The sequence below is a fragment of the Protopterus annectens genome, chromosome 5.part0, assembly GCF_019279795.1.
Source record: "Protopterus annectens isolate FY-2018-M chromosome 5.part0, PAN1.0, whole genome shotgun sequence".
In the NCBI taxonomy this organism is placed as follows: domain Eukaryota; kingdom Metazoa; phylum Chordata; order Ceratodontiformes; family Protopteridae; genus Protopterus; species Protopterus annectens.
Genome location: NC_056735.1, coordinates 1,717,118,211 through 1,717,129,257, shown reverse-complemented (window position 1 = coordinate 1,717,129,257; position 11,047 = coordinate 1,717,118,211).

The following is an 11,047-nucleotide window of genomic DNA, read 5'->3' as shown; positions in this document are numbered from 1 at the left end:
GAGGATGACTGAAATATAAACCATGAAAATACAAACGATAATGTTGGGGATGTCCAGACAGGTGCACATTATACTTGCAAGGCCATAATGGCTTCCTGACATATCCACACAGACAAATCAAAGAGATCAGAAAAGCAATAGAAATATAGAAAAATGTGCAACACACTTCAAATTAGTGAATAGGCCACATATTAAAGTCCAAATTATACCCAGTTCCATGGTACAGACAGATAACTATCTGCCTACTACCCAAGTTAGTTGGGGGAGCCAGGTAGGGGAGGATGAGAGTGAGCAGCCAATACAAGCTCTGGAATCATGGAGAAAAGGTGTGGTCTTGGTCTACCATTTCACGACCAGCAATAGGAAGCCTACAGGAAATGACAAGGCACAGAAGCAGGGGATGTGAGTTTGTTACTACCAAACAACTAATTATAGCTTTCTCAGTGTATGGGAAGTATTGTGCACCTGCAAGGGGAAGGAAATGTAGATTGTTGCAGAGACATGGATGCCTTCATCAGTCACCTGATGGTGGGAATAGGGTCCGTAGAGAAATGCCCTCATTACCTGCACCATTTTATACCAGTGAGGGCTCGAACCACCACTGTGGCTGCCTGAATGATGGCCACTCTTGTTAGTTCTCACTCCTGCTCTGGACAATACCAAGGGTCAGTGGCATAAATGGCTCAAGCAGAAGGCCCAATGGCCAGCAAGTACAGAGGTAAACATATGTAAAAAAAAAAAAAAAAAAAACAAAAAAACATATAAAAGTCCAAACATAGCACATGAAAAAGTACCTAGATACAGATGTTGCAAATGTGAAAAAAGAAGACAGAAATACATTCTGCAAAAAAAAAAAAATAGTACAGCAGTAAAGAATGGTCATACCTTCTGAAACCAAGTGGGGACTCCCTTGCCCCTTTCTCAGACCACCTCTTTCAGTTTTTTGGCCTCCTCTTCCTGTTGAGATCATTAAATCAATGACACAGCTAGACTTCCATCAGTTGCACCCCACATATCTGTAAGAGGTCAGTGGCCAGATCCTTCCAACTCACAATGAAATAAAATGGATCCATCTGACATACAAATGGGTGGTCTTCATATTACCATAAAAGGGACAGTATAGCATTAGTTTACCATTCATCCTATTATGGTGCCCTTAAGACATCAAAGCAACATCCTGCACATCAGGGCAGAATAGTAGTGATTTGCTATAAATACAAACCAATGGGTAAACAGTACACACAGATAAATCATTCAGTAAAAACTGCAAGAAAAACCCAGCCACGCTACAGTTTTCACTGTGATATACCTTAAACCTCCTGAGTGGAAGCCTACCTCTCAACCAGTAAACATCAAAAATCTAGACATAGGCCCACGAAAAATAGATAAAAATCTATATGTTGATTAACATAACATCTGCATACATAAATATGCAACCTCACTCCAATGAAATTGTGGGGTACCGTCTTTCAAACACAAACTGAAGGGCAACCAAAATATGGCCCCAGAGTCCCCTGCAGCTATTTCGCCCCATTTACCATAAACACTGTAATGTGCATACTGCTTTACTTCTATAATGATTATTTGGATTTTATTTTACATTTTAAAGCACAAACACTAATAGACATCTGCTAAACAAAGAAATACAGTCTCACAATGAAAATAGATTTGGCATTAAAACTTCTCTGCCCTTGAAACTCACATTCATTGAAACAGCATTGAAACCCACATCCAAAGAAAATGCATCTGACTAGTGAAGGATAAAGATTACATTTGGGTTGTTTTCAAATCATAGGCCTCTTTCACATGAAATATACATGTGTTCTTTGATACACTGGAAGCCCATGGAATATATGCAAATGCCCCCTTAAGAGTTTCAGCTACATGGCTTCTGAATGTCCCTGACTTTTTTATTTTTAAAATCTTTATGGTTACAATCAGGTCAATAAAGACAACTAGCTGTGGACATGCATGTTTTGGCTTTTTATTGACCTCATCAGCACAGAATAAGTGGATAGTTAAAGGGATGCACTGCCTAGCACAACATATCTAGTTCACATGGCTATGTTACATGCTGAATGTGAATGTTATTTTGCATGTCTCTGAGAATGTCTACAGTGCTACCTAAGAGTTGTGCAAGCAATACAGTCTCTTGCTCACCCCAAGCATGGATAATGCAATTTTTATAACATTCAAAATAAATTCAGCTCATCAGTAATGTAAGGAGTAATGACATAAACAGGTGTGTTCACCAATATGCAGCTCTTTGCAAAATAGTGGTGCAACTAATCAGATCTTGGAGTCTGGCTGCTTCAGAATTAAGTGTTTCTGGATTAGGTACATAAAGCATCAGTAAACCTAATTACATGCTATACCCTGACACATCATCATCAACCACCTCCATCACTAACACACCCCCAACATTTCACTTTCAACCTGTTCCTACATCCCTTGTCTGCACCCGTATACAAAAGCTTAAACCTACCACCCTCTCTGCAGACCTACTATCTGCAGAATACCTGCAAAAAGCTGCAAAAGCCATAGCCTACCCAATTTCTATCCTGATTAATAGAACAATTATTGAATGAACTATCTCATCAATCTGGAAAATTTCACACATTATCCCCTTGCATAAGGGTGGTAACGCCAACTAATTATCAAACTATAGACCTATAGCCATATTATCTCCACTGCAAAAATCATGGAGAAATGCATTCATAAACAGCTGTTAAACCACTTAATAGAAAACAACTTACTAGCCAACTGCCAACATGGTTTTAAGTCATTTCATAGCTCCACCTCTGCTCTCTTATCTTTCTCTGACTGTATTAATAAGAATCACAACAACACTCTATCCTCAGCTCTCTTCATTGATCTTTTGAAAGCCTTCAATATGGTTAACTAAGAAACATACTCAAAAATCTGTATCTAGACACACTGGCTATCCAATGGTTCCAATCCTACTTAGAAAACAGACAGCAGGCTGTCCTATGGGAGAACAACATATCCTCCCACCTCCCAATTGCCCTTGGTCTCCCGCAAGGCTCCATATTAGGCCCTCTTCTATTTTCTATTTTTATAAATGACCTATATTCTGTAATACCAAAAGCTACTTGTATCCAATATGCGGATTATTCCATGTTAATATTCTCTGCCACTTCACCATCTGACCTACAGTCCCTAACCCAAAACATGTTTAATACAGTCGAGAAATGGCTTCTACACTGATGTCTCATCCTGAACCCCAAAAAAGCAAAACTGCTATTATTCACTCCCATCAGTAGGGCCTGCCCACTTAACTTTACTGTGACATCAAGCAATGGTACTATTATATCTCCTGATTCTACTACTAAACTTCTTGGGGTACTAATTGACAACAACCTTACCTTTGATTCCCATACTAACAGTACTATAAAAACAGTCAACAAAAAATTAGGATCCTTATACAGGATTAAACCCTTTTTGACTCCACTAGCCAGGACCACCATTGCCTGTACCCACTTAATCACTACCCTTCTTTATGCCTCGCCTATATATACTAAACTATGTAAAAACAACCTGAACAAGCTTGCAATCTCCTACAATAATATTGCCAGATTTGCAACTGGGTCTGCCTTCAGAACCCATCATTGCGATAATCTTAAGCAGCTAGGATGGCTCAAATTGCGAAACTAGTTAATGGTTGCCCACAAGATCCTGTACCAATGTACTAACACACCAATACTTACAAACCTAATCACCCCCTATAATAACCTCAAGACTCTACACTCATTAAATAAACTACTTGTACAAATAGTTAAAACTAACAATTTGGCTGGTGACTCCTTGTTCGCTAATACTGTGGGCAAAACCTGGAACTCCCTCCCCAGTGACCTAACCTCCCTTTCCTCAACAACACTATTTTTTAAAACAATAAGTGAGAAGGCCACTGAAAAAGCAATCAGTAAAAACATAATGAAAACTCCTGCAAAGCTAGAACTTCCACTGAGTGACCTCTCAAATCTCTTGTATCAGAGGCACATGGGATATATGCAGATGTCCCTTATGAACATCAGGTGTTTCAGCTAATTGGCGATTCTGAATGCCCATAACTTGTTTCATCATTTTAATGGACAATTTCAGGCCAATAAAGCCAAACCCCACTAGCTGTGGATATGCATATTTTGCCCAAGAGGTTTGAGAGGTCACTCAGTGGAAGTTCTAGCTTTGCTGGAGTTTTCATTTTGTTTCTACTGATCAACAACACTATTTAAATGCAAATTGAAACCATACCTTAAATTACAGTGGTTATGCCCTTTCTTCTAACCCTGACTAACTACCTCAATTTTCTCAGGGTACTAATCACCATACCTGTATAAGCTAGTTACTTTTCTGTTAACTGCAAAGAGAGTGTTCTCCTATATTTAAAAATATTATTAGTGATATCTTTGAATGGCTAACCATAGCTGAAATGTACCATGATTCTGTTTACAGAAATGCAACAAAATGTAATGAATGGCAAAATATCTGTAAATGTACTTGCATTTGTAGATGTCACATAGTATAATTGATAGTGTGTTTTGTGGAGCTTTTCTCCCCGGACCTCTACTGAAAATGGACATATATCCAGTTCGATTAGCCTGGTCAACAAATGTAAAATAAATAAATAAATAAATCTTAGAAGCTCAGTTTCGTGGAGCTACTTCAAGTTTGGTGACTTAGCTAGAGACCTGGAGGGAATCTCAACTAAATCAGAGGCATCTACAAAAAATAAGTATATTTAAAATTTGCTTTGCACTTTTTTAACTGTTTTCTGCTGAATCGCTATTCAATTTTTTTTTACTTTTGTAGCTGCTTTAATTGTTATTTCCTGCACATTGGTATTCTAGTACTATTGTATCTCATAGCATAGGCTGGATTCAGATCTGCTGAATCTAGGCTGTTTAGATATATTGAGGACTAAAATCAGCCATCCTACATTAAGAAGGCCCTCCTGCATTCTTGTAGCAGAAGTGTGCAGCCCAGGACACATCTGAGTTGGGGAGTGTTGGTGGAAGGCTAAGTTTTGGGCTCTCCCCATGGCTAGTTACAACTGTTTAATATTGTTTATATTTAAGCACTGCATTTGTATAGATGCAAATGTTTAGAAAGACAAATTTTCTCTTGATAACTGCTAAGGAACCCTCTTAAGCTTCCCTGCTTAACACAGTTGTGCACTGCTGCCTGGACAGCAACTCAGCTGCACATTTTGAGGCATTGATACAGGCTTGTACTCCTAAACCTCCCCATAGATTAGCTGATTTTACTAGTCCTACAGCAGAATTTGGTCCATCTTGACAAACCTCACTGTTTCTCAAGCCAGCCTGATTGACATGGGCATCTTGAGGCAATGTAGCAATTGCATCATGTTTACTGACAAACTGTTACTCCTAAAACATACAAATACAATATGTGAGAGATGTATCTATGCCATGAATCTGAAATCAATGCTCTCTCTTTCTCTCACATAACAGCAAACCAGATATCAAACAAGTTGTCAGCACACACACACCACCTCTTCCACAAACCAAGTGCAGAACACATAAACCAACACTCGTGGAGGTACTCACTAGAAGTTTACAAAAGAACTGTCCCAACATAATCCACTACACATAAAAACAAACATATCAGTGTTTCACCCAATAAGCACCTGAGGCAAAACACCTCAGAACCAAATGTCTTGGTCTTAGATGACTCCATAGTGAGAGACACAGTTGTCCCCCTCACCAGGCTGGATAAGGAGAAGGTCATGGTCAGTTGCCTGTCAGTTCCAGGATCCACCAGATCACACGTGCAGCACTCAAGTCTCTCAACAGCAAGCACTGTTATGACTCTGTCATAGACCACATTGGTGTGAATGACTTGAGACATACGTCACTGGACTATATGACGAAAGAGATGACTGAGCTTTCAGATTATGTGCCCCAGACAGGTATGACCCTAGCTTTAAGCAGCATTCTACCTTCACACAGGATGATGCCTCAATACAAACAAACAATTGACTTCAACAACTAGCTTAGTTCTGGTGTCAATCCAGGAGGATCCAGTATTTGTCAGTCTGGGGTGATATGGTCAACAGACCACACTGCTTTGCCAGAGATGGTCTTCACCTGTCACCTCTTGGCTATTAGTTACTGGCATAGGTACTTACATCCCTCATAGTGCTTTTTTTAGGCAATGTCATAAAAATAAAATTCCTGATGCAAAAATATCCTCTGGAGACAAACTCAATGTTGTGCTGCTTAATGCTAGGAGTCTAAATCAGAAACTGCACAAAATGGAAACACTCCTTACTTTGGAAGATGCCGATGTCTGTGCTGTCACAAAGACATGGTTGAAGGCCGCAGATAGCACCCTGGCCATGAAAGGCTACAAGGACCTTTCACACATTCAGACCACAAAATGAACGTGAAAGAACTAAAGTAGGAGGTGCCTCAATCTTCATTAAAGACAAAGACACCTCAAGACTTCCTAGAGTTACTCCAAGTCCAAATAACTGTAGGAAACACCCCCTCCACATCATTGTTAGCTATAGGACCCCTACCATGAACCACAAAACTCACCCTGCCTACCTGGACCTAATTGAGTCACTCACAATACAGCCAAACACCCTAGTCTTGGGTAACTTCAACTATCCTTCCATCTATTGGGAAACCTATATGAGCACAAACACGCTCCCCCTAAGGCTCCTGGACTTTGTTATCATAAATGCTCTGGGACAGATAGCCTGCACTCCCACAAGGGGCTCTAATGTCCTTGACCTAGTACTTACCAACATGGGGGATTGCTGCACTATCACATGTGTGGGACCCTCTTTGGTAAAGTCTGATCATAAATCAGTCTCATTTAAGTAAGAATCGTATCTGGCCCCCCTCAAGAGCAAAAAGGTTGAATAATTCTCCAAAGCAAACTAAAGCCTCCTAAGTGATGGTATAAATAGTTTTAAATTCCCTGCCAACAGAGACAGCAATGATACACTGTGGTGTTCACAAATACCCTGTATAAACACCTATACAAATGCATAGACTCAGTCATAATTGAATGGATCAAAACAATTTCCTCACAATAAAACAAGCCACCTTGTGGACATCGAGCATAAATACGTTATACAACAAGAGAAAGAAATGGCTGCCAAAGAATAAGAGGGGACAGTATCAGCAGAAGAACATCCTCCACAGCTTGAACAAGCAAATAAGGCATCTTGTAAAGTCCTCTAGAGGTAATTACGAAACTAAATTAGTATCCCTAACTAAGGATAATCACAAGGCATACTTTAGCTACATCTGAAATCTAAAAGGGAAGGCCTAGCTTTGTGCCGAATTAATAGTGGACTGTACCACACATACTGAGCCTGAGGACATCACCAACCTGCTAGCAGACAGGCTTATTGAAAATCCCCCCCCCCCCGTCCCCACCAACCATACCTCAAAGCATACTTGTCACCAGTCTTCTACCCAATATCTCCAAAGAGCAGGTTATAACCACACTGTCCAAAGCCAAAAACATAGCCTCTATGGGACAGGATAACATCTCAGGCTGCTTACTAAATGGTCTAAAACAGGAGTTAGTGGAACCAGTGGACACTCTGTTCAACCACAGTCTAAGTACTGGCTTTGTCCCAACAGAGTGGAAAACAGCAACAATAATCCCCTTGCACAAAGGGGGTACCTCAACTGACCCTGGGAACTATAGCCCCATAAGCCTAACCAGCCTTATCCGTAAGGCCATGGAGACACTCATCATGGACCTTATCAACAATGATATAGGAGAACTTAAAACTCTTGACCTCAGTTTATCTTTGTTAAGGGCACATCATGCCTGTTAAACCTGGTGGACTTCTTTGAGAGTGTCACAAAAGCCCTAGAAGAAGGCAAAACAGTACATACTGCTTATCTTGACTTGGCCAAGGCCTTTGACACAATCCCCCACTCAGGCATCATTGGGAAACTCACCCAGCTGGGGATTAACCCATAGATCATTAGATAGGCAGCCAACTGGCTCACCAACAGAAAGCATACAATCAAAGTTGGAGATTCCACCTCTAACAGCAGACCCAATACCAGTGGTGTGCCACAAGGTTCACTGTTGGGCCCCCTACTGTTTGGAATCTATTTCTCTGAAATCCAGGCAAAAATAGATAGCCTATGGCTCACCAAGTTCACTGATGATTGCAAACTGGGTGCAATCATAGAATCCCCCAACAATGTCAACATTCTACAAAATGAGTTCACGCAGATAAATTATTGGTGCCAGAGCCACGGACTTAAACTCAATGCAAAAATGCATTATCATCCCTTTCAGCAAAGGAGAAATCAATGCAAATTACAATATTAATAATACCTTTCCCCCAAATTCAAACCACTGGTGAGAGATTTGATAATGCAGGTTGATGGCAACCTTAACACAACAAGTCCAACAGCAAATACAAACAATCCTCCCTTCTGTATGCACATTACCAGACACCTGCAGCAGCTGGAGAAACCTCAATGGTTTCTCACAAAGAAAATTTAGGGCCTACAACACATGACCTACATGGACAGACTGAAGGCCCTGTTACTATACTCTCTATCTTATAGACTGCTTGGAGGTGACTTGTGCCTAGCGTAAACAGCAGTCGCAAACCCTGCCTTAGTGGAAATGCTATACATCCACAAATCAAATGGGATAAAATTTACTTGCTAAAGGGACCTTAAACTAGTCTACAACATTAACAGGACATGCTAGAGAGACAGATATGTCTCCCAGAATTTGCCACCTCTCCTGAACAAACTCCCAAATCACACAAAACAGAGCTCCTCGATGATCCTATTTAAGCATAACTTGGACAATTGGATAGGAAACTGTAAATTTACCCTAGGGGTTTCACCTATGTCCCTCTTGGACAGAGGCAGCCAGTGCTGATCTTAGATTAATAGCTGGTGCTGATCTTAGATTCACATTGTAAATATAGACTATACATCTTGGTCTATAAGGTAACAAGGGTATAAAATGGCTAGGCTTGTAAAGGCCCTAGGGCCAATAGCTTAGTAACCTCCTATGATCCTATGAAGATTTTAAAAAGGTGTGCAGTTCTATGCATTTTTCAACATTTTTTTTTTTTGAAAAAATGTTTAAATGCAATACCAAACTGTACAAAACTGAATGCACCAGCTTACATGTAACACAAGAAAGGACTGATATATTCATATTAATATACACGCCACCCTAGAGAACCATGGACTGCAAAGTGTAACTGTGTATGCCTTGAATAGTGGGATGTTTCTGCATTTTGTGCACATGCACAGTTCCGTGCTCCTGCAATTAAGGTGAACCCTTATTAGATGTCCACCTAACCTTTTGAAAACATATTGCTGTGTATGTTATTCGTGCCTCAAAGCTTAACCAGGAATATTCCAGTTTGATAATGTTGATTTTAGAAGGACTACAACAGCATGGCATGACTCTACTGGGAAGGGGTGTCAATCATCTTCAAAATACAGGACTGTTGTCACAGGTATATATAACTGGGCATGAAAAATGCAAGGGAAATTCAGATTGCAAGGCATACCACTGGTGCTGGTTCATGACTGCTACCTTTCAGTAAGACAGAGAACTATTTTATCATCGAATAGCCATAGCTACAACCACTAGATAACTGGCTCTGGACTTTGCATAGATGTCCCCATACAGAGCACAGATATGTTGCATTCTCATTAATAGTCAGTTTCACATGATGTCACATTAAGTGTACTCTTGCAAGTCTGTACTCAGTTACATTATGTATGTGTTACAAGGCATGCAAGCACATATGACATGTATATGTTTATGTAGAGTGCAATGACTCTAACACGTCATAAGTATCATGCGAGTATTACAAAGCCATTGTGTATTACATGTGAAGTCTTTAGATGGATTGTATATTGGCATCATATATGTGTGCATTGTCTTCACTTGGAGCTTTAACAGCATATAAAAAAATATTTCCCTTGTAGCCACAGGATTTGGGGTTGACACACCACAAGTGGATGCTATCAGTGACAAGAGAAACCATATAGGTACACATGTTCCCCTCACCAGCAGAGACAGATGGGAATGGTGTAATGTTCTCTAAGCAAGGCATCAGCCTGCTGTCCTGCTGGGCTGCAGTCCTCCCAGATTACTCTCAGTTGTTTTTCCATTGCAAGACTTGGAAAGCCATGCATATGCAGTACATACATAGAGCTCCACATTTCAATTTCTATTTAAAAAGTCAGCTGATTTGACAAGGTTGTTCTCAAAAGATCACAGCATTTTTATATGCAGCTCCATACAGAATAAGGAAATTAGACCTTATTAGATGTCATCCTGCTATTTCACGTGTGTACAAACAATGCTTTGACAAAGGCTGCCTGGGCTGCTTAATGATGCAGTAAGGAGCCTTTCCTAATGATTCAGACTGCATCAAGAGACTGGTGCCTGAGAAACCCAGAATCATAACTGAAAAATGTAGAATAACGACCTGTGAATGGGAATGCAAGCTTGTGAGAAAATGTTTTTCTTTTCTTTTCAATTAAAATCCACTCTCTCCATTGTCAGACAGCCTTAAGGATGGTATTTTTCATACAGTGTGTGTGAACTTGAGTAAGGAAAGTTGCAATGGGTTGCATTGCAACTCATAATAACAAACTGAAATACAGTACTGTGTCCACTATATATGCATCTATTTATATGTTTGATTACAATTTGACATTGGATGTGTACACAGCCAATAAAGCAGCTGTAATTTCTAGGTACGTGTGTGTGTGTGGTGGGTTGCACTGTACAGTGAGTTAAAATATATTACATTGTCATTGCTTATTTATCCATTCACTTGATAACAGTCAGACATCAGAAGTATACACAGTCAATAAAGTGGCTGTACTTACAACAGACATTTGGGGAGGGGTGCAGAAGTTTGCACTGAAAACATCCTGCATTAACTACTGAGTCTTTCAGGAGCTACTTTAGCTTAATTTTTAATGTATGAAGGTCACTATTAAGTCTCAGTGAAAGCAGAATGGAATTCTAAATT